The sequence below is a fragment of the Pteronotus mesoamericanus genome, unplaced genomic scaffold (assembly GCF_021234165.1).
Source record: "Pteronotus mesoamericanus isolate MK-2021 breed Mesoamerican mustached bat unplaced genomic scaffold, CSHL_Meso_final contig_50, whole genome shotgun sequence".
Taxonomy (NCBI): Eukaryota; Metazoa; Chordata; class Mammalia; order Chiroptera; family Mormoopidae; genus Pteronotus; species Pteronotus mesoamericanus.
The window spans coordinates 16,341,790-16,355,307 of record NW_026555186.1 but is presented as its reverse complement, the minus strand read 5'-3'; the positions used below and the strand labels follow the sequence as shown (position 1 = coordinate 16,355,307).

General features: G+C 43.6%; 1 protein-coding gene and 1 pseudogene across 1 annotated transcript in view; one reads left to right on the top strand and one right to left on the bottom strand.

The window, feature by feature from the left end:
* The window catches only part of AHRR (aryl hydrocarbon receptor repressor), a 74,337-nt gene that overhangs the window by 37,479 nt on the left and 23,340 nt on the right, over window positions 1–13,518 (top strand). The window lies entirely within an intron of this gene.
* On the bottom strand, window positions 3,981–4,491 carry LOC129074412 (protein tyrosine phosphatase type IVA 1-like; annotated as a pseudogene).

The window sequence follows — 13,518 nt, the reverse complement described above, 5'->3', positions numbered from 1 at the left end:
GCCACTTTGGAATAACTTACTTGACAGATTGTCCTCTCAAAGATGTGAATTGCCTTCACATCTTTGTAAAAATCATTTAGCCATATTTCTGTGAGTCTATTTCTGGACTCCCTATTCTTTTCCATTTATTGTGGGTTGGTAATTCACAAGTAATTTCTATACTGTATAATTACTGTTGCTTTATAAGCTCTGAAATCGGCATGAATCTTCCGTTTTTGTTGTTCTTTTTCGAATTGTTTTGGCTATTGTGGGTCCTCTGTCTTCCCTTATAAGTTTTAGAATTAGCTTGTTGATATCTACAAGAAATCCTTCTGGGATTGTGCCTGGGCCTGTGTTAAATCTCTAAGTAATTTTGGGGAGAACTGATGTCCAAAAGTACCAGCTCTGTCAGTGCATGAACAGTGTAGCTCATTTAGATCTTCTGTTTCTTCTCTCCTCAGTGTTCTCTAGTTTTCAGCAAACAGATCCTGCATATAGTGCTAGACTTAAACATGTGTATTTTATATTTTGATTGCTATTATAAGTGGAACTGTTATTTCATTTCAATTTTCACTACTCATATATAGAAAGACAATTTATTTTTCTAGGATGACTTCGTATCTGTGAGCTTGCTGAATTCATTAGTATTTCTTGAAGATTTTTTTTTGCAGAGTCTATGGGAATTTTTACATAGATCATCATGTTGTCTGAGAATAGAGACAGTTTTATGTCTACTTTTTCAATTGACGTGGCTTATTTTTCTTGACTTACTGCACTTCTAGGACTTCCAGCACAATGTAGATAGAGTAAGAGAGAGAACACCTTTACCTTGTTCCAGGTCTTAGAAAGAAATCTTTTTTTTAATTAAGATGAGTTTTTAAATTGGTGTTCAGTTACAGTTGTCCCCATCCCCCCCCTCCACTGTTGCTCTCCCCTGACCCATCCAACCTTAAGTATGATATTAGCTTAGGTCATTTTTTTTGTTTCATTTTTTGTAGATGCCTTATATCAGATTAAGAAATTTCCCTCTAATTTTCTGAGAGTTTCTATAATGAATGGATGTTAATTCTTGTCATATGCTCTTTCTGCATCTATTGAGATGACTATGGTATATCTTCTGTTAATATTGTTAACTCCATTGACTGATTTTTAAATGTTGAGCCCACCTTGTGTTCTCAGTTTAGGTCTTAGTTATATATTGCTGGATTAAATTTGCTAATATTTTGTGGGGATACTTTTGTGTTTATGTTCATGAGAAATATTTTTGTAGGTTTCTTTCTTGTAATGTCTTTGTCTGGTTTTGATATAGTAATGCAGCCTTCATAAAATTAGTTGAGAGTATTCCTTTCTCTTCTATTTTCTGGAAAAGACTGTATAGAATTGGTATTATTTCTTCCTGAAATAGTTGATAGAATTCACTGGTGAAAACAACTGGTCTGGGAGTTTTCTTTGTTAGAATATGTGTAACTATGAATTCAGTTTCTTTAATAGATATGGGAATATTCAGGTTATCTATTCTAGTGTGAATTTTAGTAGTTTGGATCTTTCAGAGAATTGGTCCATTTCAGTGACTTTATTGAATTAGTGGATACAGAGTTGTTCGCAGTTTTCCCATATTGTCCTTTTAATGCCTTTTAATGTAGTTTAATGCCTTTTAATGTCCTTTTAGTGTAGTTTCTATAGTGATGTCTCCTCTTTTACTCCATTGGTAATTTGTGTCTTCTTTACTTTTTTCATAGTCAGTTGGACTAGAGGTTTACCAGTTTTATTGATTTTTTTTCAAAGGCACAGTTATTGATTTAATTGTGAGTTGCTATGGACTGCATATTTGTACCCGCCCCTCCTCAAATTCCCAAATTCATATGTGGAGATCAAATCCCCAAAGTGAAGGTGCTTGGACATGCAGCCTTTGGAAGATGATTAGGTAATGATGGTGGAGCTCTCATGAGTGGGATGAATACTGTTACTAAAGAGACCCCAAAGAGGTCCTTTCACCTTCTGCCATGGGATGTTATAGCAAAAAAGACAGCCATTAATGAACCAGGAAGACACTCAGTAGACACTGTCATTGGGTGAGTTATTATATAAATATCAGTTACGTCCAGTTGGTGGTTCAAGTCTTTTGTATCCTTGTTGATTTTCTATGTAGTCTTGACCTTAAAGACAAGTGTTGATGTCTTCCAGTATAATTGTGAATTTTTAAATTTCTCATTTGAGTTCTATCAGTTTTGCTTTACGTAGTTTGGAGTTGTGTTGGAGGGTGCGTACTCATTTAAGATTGTTTTCTTCATGAATTGACCCTTCTGGTATTATCATTATGTAAAATGCCTCTTTATTCTTGGTAATTTTTCTTGTTTTGAAGTCTACTTTGCCTGACACCAGTACAACCATTCTGGCTTTCTTTTTATTAATGTTTGCTTGGCATATTTTACCCTATCTTTTTACCTTTTATCCACTTATGTTATATTTGAAGTGTATTTCTTTTTACTTTTTAAGAATGCATGTTGTTATTGCCCTGACTGGTGTGGTTCAGTTGGTTGGGCATTGCCCTGCAAACTGAAAGGCTACCAGTTTGGTTCCTGGTTAGGGCACAACTCACCTGAGTTGCAGGTTTTGGACCCCGACTGGGGTTCGGTCCCCAGTTGGGGCCCATGCAAGAGGCAGCCAATCAATGTTTATCTCTCACATTGATATTTCTCTCCCCTCCCGTCTTGTTAAAATAAAATCTTTAAAAAATTTTTAAAAGGTAAATGCACCTCATTATTTATTTAGATGTTTAAGCTCTTGCACTAGATTTGTACAGGTTGGTGCTCTCTGACAAATTGATTCTCCCACAGAACTATAACCACACATTCCCAGGCAGTATAAATATATAGTTGAACTAACATTTTTACATATTACCATTTTATCAATTACATAATAGAACAAATGATCAAGTATCCAAATAGTAAATTACACAGCTCAAAAGGCATATTAAGTATTAAATGTCTGCTCAATTCATTAGCAGAATCCCACTTCTTTTTTTGGCAAGAGAGGGTAGGAAGGAAAAAAAATCTCACTTCAAACAAAAGTAAGTTAGCACGCTGCAGAAAGTGTGAAAAAATACAAGAATTTCAGAATTTTTATGATTAAGAATTGTTTTAGCTACAATAACAAAGCATGTCTACCTTTATTTATTCAAAGAGCATATTCTACGTGTCTCACACAAGACAATGGCAACATTTTACTGAAAATACTTAATAGCTCCTCCCATTCTTTGCTCAGGGCCTCCCTGTAACTCATACCCCAAGTGCAAACATTAAAATTACCTGTAAGTCTTTTTGCCTAGAGACGTTAAAGACATGTGTTACTGTACAATGTAGATTTTCAAAATGGAGGCTTTCCATAACAGCACAAAATGGGGTTTATAGAAAGAAATTAAATAATCACTAAGACTTGGTATGACATTTTTTAAAGAAGTTGAGTGACGCTGATGTATACTCGTATGAATGTGGGAGATGTAAACACTAAGTGAGCAGGCAGATAACTTGCAGGCCCTTATTTTCTATGTTTGAAATAACTGAAGGGATAAACCACATAAGGTCCAGAGTGTTCGGAGTTCCAGGCCTTTTAGTTTTGTATGATATTAAAAATATACAAGTATTGTGCTGGGTATTTTGGCACCTAATCTTTCCAAATTTCTTTTATATTTATAACATTCTGGCATGGGAACAGATTTAAAGACATAACTCAATACTGCATGATTTCAGGAAAAGTCAATTGGTGCAAATGATAAGCACATATTAAATGCTGAACAGTAAGGATCTTTTGCTACGTGTCAAAATAGATTGATTTAACCCTAACATAGAGGTTGCAATTCTGTCACGTTGTGGCCTCGCAAACCTGCTTTTTAAAACTCCTATGGAAGCTTCATTGCACTTACTCACCAAGCCCACATGTTTGACAAATTAGGTCCTGTTTCAATTCCATATCCAAGACAATGGCATCAAGCACCCATTTTATTAAATACAACAGTTGTCTCTATTACAACTGGAGTCTTTGAAGCTCAGCTGCGTGTTAGGATGATACTTCTCCAAACATAGAAGTTGCTTGCTGTTAAAAGCTCCACGCCACTGTTGTCTTATGAACTGTACTGCATCTTCATATTTCATTCAACCTTTGATTAATGCCAGGGCAACAAGCACCAGAGCCCAAGGCCTGCAACACAATGAACTGCAATACAACACGCAGGTTCTTCACGACATTTAATTTTTACAAGACTTAACCAGCCATCAACAGTCTGGTTGGATAATGATGCACCATCATCAAAAGGCCAATGAAGAACACAGATGACTTTTTTTCCCCACTAAGAGTAGTGTCATAAGTTGCTTCACATACTCTTACTATTGTGGTAACTCCATACTTCTTAAGTTCCTCTATAAATTTGTTTAAGGTCACATTAGTTGGATTGTGTATGATAAAAAATCTCACGTTCTTGTATGTGACTTCCACAGGAGCTGGGCGGTTCATTCGAGCTATGTTAATTTAGTTAGAAAACATTCTAAATAGGGTTATGAAAGAATTGAAAAATTTAATACAGAAATAATGCAAAGAAACTAAGTCTACTTTAGTATACTCAACTTGAAATTTCCAGTGCTTTGAGTATGAAGTTGAGGGTAATGGGAAATGAAATGAACTTCCTCACAGGAAGCAGCAATTCTTCGATCCAGTAGTACTGGGAAAATAGAAAGGAAGTACACTGACGTTTACTCAGCCAGGTCAGAACTCTTGTGACATGCTCTGCAGATTTCCATTCAACACTTGTGTGTCCAGGTTCACCCCTCTTACGGGGGCTTCTTCGTGGAGTAGTAATGAATTTCTGCAGTTCGCCTGTCTGCACAGGGGTCGTGCTGTGCCTGGCAGTAATCGCCGCTGCCCTTCAGAAACTCCGTAACTGTGTGACCAAGAATGCCACAGAACCGAGGAATACGTTTACTCAGTGAAGGTTGTGGCCTAACCATACAGCTGGTCCAGGGGCGGCAGCGACACCGAGGGCAATGGTGGCGGCGGCTGCAGTGGTCGTGGCGTGATGGTGGCAGCTTTGCAAAGGCAGCGGGTGCGCCAGACTCTAAAGTATAGTTCTTGTTGACAGCGTATAGTTGGGTCTCGTTTTTGTTTTCTTTTTAAATCCAGTTTGATGACATCTTTCTTTTAATTAGTGTGTTACTGGATTTAAGTCTAACATTTAATATTTTTTCTATTTTTGTTCCTTTCATCTTTTGTATTTTCTGTTCATTATAAGGATATCTATTAGTATTCCATTTTAGTATAGCTATTGGATTTTAGGTACATATTTCATTTTATTATTTTTTTAAGTAGTTGCTCTAAGGAATACAATACAAACCCCACTTTTTTCCATAGTTTATCAAGGATTTAAGATTTTTTAAATTTATTTTTAGAGAGAGAGGAAAGGAGGGAGAAAGAGAAGGAGAGAAACATTGATGTATCAGAGAAACATTCATCAATTGCCTCTTGCACACCCCCAACTGGGGACCTGGTCCACAGCCCAGGCATGTGCCCTGACTGGGAATTGAACCAGCAACCTTTTGGTTCACAGGCCAGCACTCAGTCCACTGAGCTACACCAACCAAGGCATGCCTCCATTTTTTATTGTTATTTTTGCTGAGGATAGAATTCTAGACAGTTGTTTTTTTTTTAATCCTCACTCAAGGGGATTTTTAAAATTGCTTTTAGAGAAAGAGGAAGGGAGAGAGAAACATTGATGTGAGAAACATTGATTTATTGCCTTCTGTACACACCTGAACTGGATATCATAGATGCCTGGACCAGGGATCGAACTCACAACCTAGGTATGTACCCTGATCAGGCATCAAACTTGCAACACTTTAGTTACGGGACAGTGCTCCAACCAACAGAGCCACACCAGCCAGGGTGACAGTTCTTTTCTTTTAGCACTTGAAAGATGTCGCCTGCTCTCTTCTGGCCTCCATGTTTTCTGATGAGATATCCACAGTCATTCAAATTATTGTTCCCCAGTGTATACTGTGCCATTTTTCTTTGGCTATAATCAGGACACTTCCCTTATCATTGGTTTTAATTTTTATGCTTAATTATGATGTACCTAGGCTTGGTTTATTAGACTGTCCTGCTTAGTTTCATGGAGCTTCTTGAGCATGTAAATTTATGTCTTACCAAATTTGGGAAGTTTTCAGCCATAGTCTTCAAATATATTTTTACTGCACTAATCTCTTTCTCTTCTATTTCAGAAACTCTGTTGGCACAAATGTTAAATTCTTGAGGCTCTACTCATTTTTTCCCCCAATATTTTCTCTCTGAGGTTGGATAATTTCTATTGATCTATCTTTAACTTTACTGACTCTTTTCTCTGTCACCTCCGTTCTACCATTGAGCCCACCCACTGAAATTTTTAGTTCATATATTGTATTCCTCATTTCTAAAATTTCTATTTGGTTCTTTTTTTATAGTGTCAGCCTCTCTTCTGAGACTATGTTTTCTCTTATTTTCATTTGAAGAGTGCTTACTTTCATCTCATTAGTTGTTTTAAAGTTCTGAACTGATAATTCTACCATCTGTGGCATTTCAGAGGCGACATCTTTTTTTTTTTGTCTTTTCCCTTTAGATTGACTCTCATACTCTAGTTCTTAGCATATACAGTGATTTTGGATTGTATGGTAGACAGTACAGTAACCCCCAAAGTTGTTCACATCTTAATTCTCAGGGCCTGTGACAATGTTACTGTACATGGCAAAAGGGACTGTGCGGGTGTGACTAAAGATACAGACCTAAAAATGGGGAGGTGACCCTGGATTGTCCAAGTGGGACAAATATAATTACAAAGACCTGTAAAAGTGGAGACCCCTTCCTAGCTGTGGTGAGAGAAAGAGCGGTAGCACCGGAAGAGGCAGAGAGGTGTGACACCGCCGACTTTGGACGTGGAGGAAGAAGCCATGTGCCCAGAAACAAACACCTCTGGAAGGTGGAAAGGGGAAGAAAGCGAACTCTTCCCCCAGAGCCTCCAGAAGGAACGCAGCCAAGTCAGCACCTTGATTTTAGCCCACAAAACCCGCTTTGGACGTCCAACCTACAGAATGTTAAGAAAATATATTAGAGTTGTTTGTAGTGATTTGTTATAGCAGCAATAGGAAACTAACCAAAGTTGTATCCTGGACATTTTTCACATATGTTGTGAGATTCTGGGCCCTTTTCAAACCCTCTGGGGAATGTTGGTTATTTTAAATTTTATTTTAGCAGCAGCCAGCCCAGTTAGGTTCAGCCAGCAGGTTTTCTTCTGATGTCAGCTGGGTTGTCAAAGCCTCAGCCGTGTCTGCCCTCACCTACATCACTCAGGACCTTGGGCAGCAGATTGTATCTCAGTCCAGCTCTCAAAGCCATTGCTCTGCTTCTCTGGGTGTGTCCCACACATGCACACAGTTTGGTGAGCTGGGACTCATGTCGATTCATACACTGAAGTTGGAGGTCCCTGCTCCTGCTGTCTCTTCCGCAGGATCTGTCCCCCACACTTGGGGCCCATATCCTGGTCTTTGAATAGAAAGAGGATATTTCTCTTGGAGGTATTGCCACCGTCACTGCTGTGTGTTTCTGTGCAGTGAGCTTGACGTCAGAGCAAAGTGCGGAGATAGAGAAGAATAAGGACCCCTCATCTTTGCACAGAAGGCCCTCCCCACTGCCTTCTCCTTGCAGAGGGACAGCTTTGTCTCCAGGCTCTTGCATGCACACCCCATTCCTGCTGCTGCGTAGCATAGCTGCTCAACCTGCCTCTCTCTCGTGTGTGCTGGTGGATGGGGAGCCCAGCGAGGTCTGTCCTTACAGAGAGAGGGCCCAGAGTTAGGGTGCTGACCTCTCCTCTCCTCACCTGTTAGCTTCAAGCAACAACAATGGCAATGCCAGTAAGCGGCTGTGGTGGTGCTGGTGCTGGTAGAAGTTTGTGGCGGTAGAAGTTCATGGTTTCTGAACGCCATCGTGTGCCAACGACGTATACCTGCTGCGATTCAGCTGACTGTTGTATCTGTTAATTTCCTGTGGCTGCTTTAACAAATCAGTGCACACCGAGGGCTTAGACAACAGAATCGTGCTCTTCACAGTTTTGGAGACTGGAAGTCTGAAATCGCTATCAATGGGCTGAAAGCAAGGTGGGCTCCTTCAGGGGGTTTAGAGGAGAAGATATCCCCTGCCTCTGCCATAGCCTTCGGTGGCATTCTTCTCTGTGCGTCTCTGTGTCTCTCTCTGGGTCTCTGTGTCCAAATTCCCCTCTTAGAAGGATGTATTGGTATCCCTCCAGTCGAGTTGGATTTGGAGCCCACCCGAATCCAAACTGACCTCATCTGAATTACATCTGCAAAGACCCTATTTCCAAACAAGGTCACCTTCAAACGTTCTAGGTGGACATGAGTTTGGGGGCCACTATTCAGCTCAGTACAAGTGTCTGTTTTACAGGGGAGGAACCTTAGGTTAACGTTCAGGTTGGGGCAGAAACTCGGGCCTCTCCCACCTCCAAACCCATCTCCTTCCTTGCTGTTGTAGCTAAAAGTCGGCACCGACCTTGCAGGGCCGTTCAGGGCCATTCCAGACTGTGGAGCAAGTGGATGCATTCAACCCTCAACAACCCTGTGGGCAGATACTGTCATTCTCTTTATTTTACAGATAGGGAAACTGAGGCACAGAGTGGATCTGTAGGTTGCTCAGTGTCACATCCTAGTAAGGACGGAGCAGGGGTTGGCCCCCACCTCCCCTCCCTGTGGGACTCTGCAGGGCCCTGGGCTGAGGCTGCTCTGCCCCAGGCGGCCCAGTGGGGCTTGGCAGTGGGAGGGGCTGGAGTCAGGGCCAGGGGCCCGTCCCACTGTTGGCACAGATGAGGATCTTGCGTGGAATAGCCCCTCCCCATCCGGCAGGGTGCTCTTGGAGCTTCAGTTTCAAACCTCGAGGTGCTGGGGGAAGACTGGCTTGGGGCAGCTTCTGTCAAGCTTGGGATGCAGTCCCTGAGCCTTCAGTTCCTGCCCAAACGGAAACAGGAAGGTGGCGGAAGGCTCTGTGGCGGCCAGCGCTGGCTGCCTGGGTGCCAGTTCTCAGGACAAAACCCACATTGTAGAGAAGTTTCTTTGAGCATTTCACATAGAAGATATGATGGAACACAGCTGGAAACCCAAGGGCAAAGGACCTAAGTAACGACACTCAGAAGGGAAGACTTGCTGGGTAACCCATGAACAAGGGTCCTTCCGAGGGTGCCGCTTGGCAGGAAGCTCCCCAGGAATCACGGTTCAGGCAGGCAGCCAAGTCTGGGTGCTGCATTTCTGGCTCCTCAGGGAAACCAGCATCACATAAACTCAGTGATGATGCTGATGATGGTCCTAGGGAGCCCAGGTGGGGGCAGCAAGGACTGAGAAGTGGGGATGAGAGGGTGAGCAGATGCTTAGGTTTAAGTGGAAGATGCAGGGGCTGATTTTCAAGGGAAAAAGCTGTGAATTCAGGCAGTGTTATTGATAGCTTCATAATTTTACATAAAGACCTTGAAAACCAAAAAGAAATAGCCATGGAGGTCACTGGGAGCAGTGGGGACCAGGCCCCGGTCCCTGGACTCTCTTATCAAAGAGAATTAAAGAGATTAAACTCAAAACATAATCAACATAGGGGACTTAGCGGTCATCTCAGTGTGCAGACACCATGGCTCCTGGCAGGAATAACTGTAGAAACATCACTAGGAAGCAGTTAGCCGCCTGGAGGCCCTCGGTCCTACAGAAGAGGTTTGGGGTCTCTGGGCTCTGACGCAGCCGGATGGCTGACACTGCGCACTTGTGGGGAGCCCAAGCCCTAACTCAGCCCTTAGACTGACCACTTCCACCTCGAGGTGCAAAGAAGGGCAAGGCACTTCCAAGGAGCCCGACAGCCCAGAGAAAGGACCCAAAGATGCCAACCCTATGCTTCCCTCCAGAGCCCACTGCCCTGAAGCCAGCAGGCATGCTGGCTCCGCCGTGGGTACAGGGCTTCCTGTTGTGCCCTGTGCCTGCTCCTAAACCAAGTGCACTGGGATTGCTGGACCCTTCAGGGAAGAGGCTGACGTGAAAGACAGGAGCAAAACCCAGGGCCGAGGGTCAGGGCAGCGTGGATGAAGCAGACATGCAGAGGGAAGAACTGAAGAGAAAACAAACCAAGATGTCAGTGGGCTCCTCAGAGAGAACTGAAGGTCAACAAAATAAGAACAGGTTGCTGTAAAAAAGAATATTCAGATTTCTTTTTTTAAAGATCCACCATGAAAAGCCTGAGAGCAAAACTGAGAAATCCATAGGAGGGTCAGAAATTAAAGTTGAATGGACCTTTCCCAGAGTAAGAGTAGTAGAGGAGCCCTGGTTGGGTGGCACAGTTGGTTGGAGCATTGTCTTGTGCACCAGGTTGTTGCAGGTTCAATCCCCAGTCAGGGCACATACCTAGGTTGTGGGCTGCTTTTCTCAGATCGATGTCTCTCTCTCTGGAATTGGTGCACATATCCTTGGATGAGGAAGGAAGGGAGGGAGGGAGGACGGGAGGAAGGAAGGGAGGGGGGAAGGTAGGGAGGGAGGAAGGAAGGGAGGAAGGAATAGGGAGGAAGAGGGAGAGAGAAAGCAAGAAAGAGAAGGAAAAGGAAGAAAGGAAGGGAGGAAGGAGGGAAGGAAGGAGAGAAGAAAGAAGGAAAAGAGGGAAGAAAAGAAAGAAAAGTATGGGAGAAAAGGAGAGTTAGGTAGACTGCCAGATCCCACAAGACCTGAGTAATCAGAGTTCCAGAAAGATCAGAGGGAAGGAAATGGGCAAGGAAGCAATCTAGAAGTTTTCCCAGAACCCAGGACTGAGTTTCCGGTCCAGAAGGTCCCATTGGGTGACTAGCACAATGGATGAAAGGACTAGGGTGTTCACCTTTGTGAAATTCCACTCCCGGGGACAATGAGAAAATCCTCTGCGTTCCCAGAGAGAAGGAGCGAATTTCGCAACATGTCCATGAGCCACAGAGGTTGGACTGCCAGGAGGAAATGCCTGCAAAGTGCCTAAGGAAGGCGATTCCCACGTGGGACTCACACACACCTGCTCCGTCATTGGCAAGAAGGAGGCATAAGGACTACTTCAGACATTCTGGGTCTCAAAAGTTTCACTTCCTCTGCATGGTTTCTCAGGGAGAGGATCTCTCTACCAGAACCAGGGTGACGAAGAGGGGAATAAGGCCAGCTTCCAGGAGACTGGTGAACAGGACTCCTACAGATCAAAGGCTTTCCCCAACTCAGGAGATTTGGGGGTAAGTCAGGGACAGTGTAAATAAATCAACAAACGCATTTGTTAACTCCAGGCCCACAAGTTGTTGAGGGACAATGAAGTGTTCAAAGTGCATCCTCCTGGCTCAGCTGAGGGGAGTCTTTAATAACACAAACACTGTACATTGATTTAAGCAAAATTATGACACAGCTAAATTAGGACAGCGGAGCGGAAGCTAGCGTGTGAGTGTGTGTGGCGGGCAGGTACACGTGGCAGCAAGCCAACCATGAGGTCTGAACCCAAGGAAGTGGAGAGCGAGCCGTTATGTAAGTGAGCAATTCAGTGGACTGAGATCAGTCCCAGCAGCCCCACCACTGCAGGGCGTGAGCTGGAAGGGCTGCTCTAAGGAGCAGGAGGCTGTGTGGCTGGGGCCAGGCCTGGACTGCTGATTTAGTTACAGGCGTGGGGTGGCCCATGCCTCTTAAATCTTGCATGTTTGACTTTAACCCTTTTGCCCCAGCAAATGACATTTTATCAGATATAAAATTGTCCCCGGCTTTCTCTGGGTTCCTTGCCACTTGATACATCTTTTGCATTCTTTCATTTTCCGCTTCGCTTCTCTTTTTATGTCTGCCTGTTGCAGACATACATGAAGGACCCTTCCCCCCAACTTTTTTTCCAGTGATTATTTTAACCTATTTGTACTTCTTGTAATCACTCTTATTGGGGCTAATTTCTGTCATCTTATTTTCTATTTTCCATTTACTATACTTTCGTTTGTTTCTTTTTTTTTCTCTCTAGTTCTCCATTTATAGATTGAGCTTTCATAAGCTTTTGTTCTTATGGAGTTTCCTTTCGCATAAGCCCTTTTCATGTTAGTTTGATCTGATTTATTATTGTAGATTTATCAGTGTTGGCATTTCCCCAACAAGACTTGCACATGGTATACGCTCAACTCCTCTGGTTCCCCACCGTCCCCAACACACACACACACACACACACACACACACACACACACACACACACACACTCACACACACACACACACACTTACACATTGATTTGGTCTAGAAGTCAAATCCTGGATGACAAAGAATCTAGTCTTTGTTCCTAACTTTTTAAAAGACTCCCCTTTAAAATTTACTGGGATTCGGTCACCATCCTTGTTATATCTTGTAGCCCAGATGTGTTTCTCTTCAAGTGCTTCCCCAAAAGAGTTTTCCTTGTGGGTGTGAAATCCTCCTTGGTCCCGTGCTTGCTGGGATGTTGTTAGCCTTCACGTCTGGATAATAATTGGGCTGAATATACACTTTTAGGTTCAAAGTTTTTATCCTGCAATCTTCAAAAATTGTTCGCAGCATCCTCGTGGCTGCTGGTGTGGAGAAGCCTGAGGGATTCCCTTTGTTTCGTGCCATCTCATGCAGCTTTGGGACTTTGGTTTGGATGTTCTTAAATTTCACTGTGTCATTTGCCTGTGTCACCTGTGTGGTGCTCTGTGCTCTGTCCATCTGAGCTCTTCCGTCTTCAGCCTGGACATCTTACTTCCATTGTCCGTCAACACTGTCCCCTCTGCATCATTGTTTCATCTACTGGAACTGCTGTTGTCCAGGTGCTGGTTTCTCCGTCACCCTCCCCTACCCGGCTTCCATTATGTGTAGTTTTCTCCTGCCTCCCTTAGTGGGCGGTGGACCCATCGCTACAAACCCTGCAACAGTTTTCCTTCCCTTTGTGCCATTTTCATTCCTAGTATTTCCAGTTGATTTCTTTGTACCATTTCTTGTTCTTGTTTCATTTTGTTGATAGCTTTTCTAATCTCCTTAAATATATATATATTTAAAATCATGCTTGTCTCAGCACTTTGGTGTCTGCTCTGTACTGCCCGTGGGCTGGGCACCCACCCAGCTCCCGTGTGCTCTGTCCCTGCAGGGGTCTGACACCAGCTCCTCTCATGAGCTGTGTGCTGGCCTAGGGTCGAAGGCCCAAGAGGAGGGGAGGGGAGGGTCTGGGGGGAGTTTGCCACCCCTTTAGAGAGGGGCACTTGGGAGGAGCCCTTGGCCTGGGGTTTGCACAAGAAGAGAAAGAAGGGCGAGTGCCTGGAGGGCAGCCCCCTGTGCTCACTCCAGCCAGCCCTGCGCCTCCGGTCCTGCCCCTGATGCCCCACCAGGCAGAGACGATCTCCAGGCAACCTGGAGGGGTAGCTTCAGAGCGCTAAAAGGGTATCTGCCACCTGTTCTCTGCTTCCTCAAAGCCCCTGCAGGCTGCAACCTCCAGCCTCCTCCTCACCCC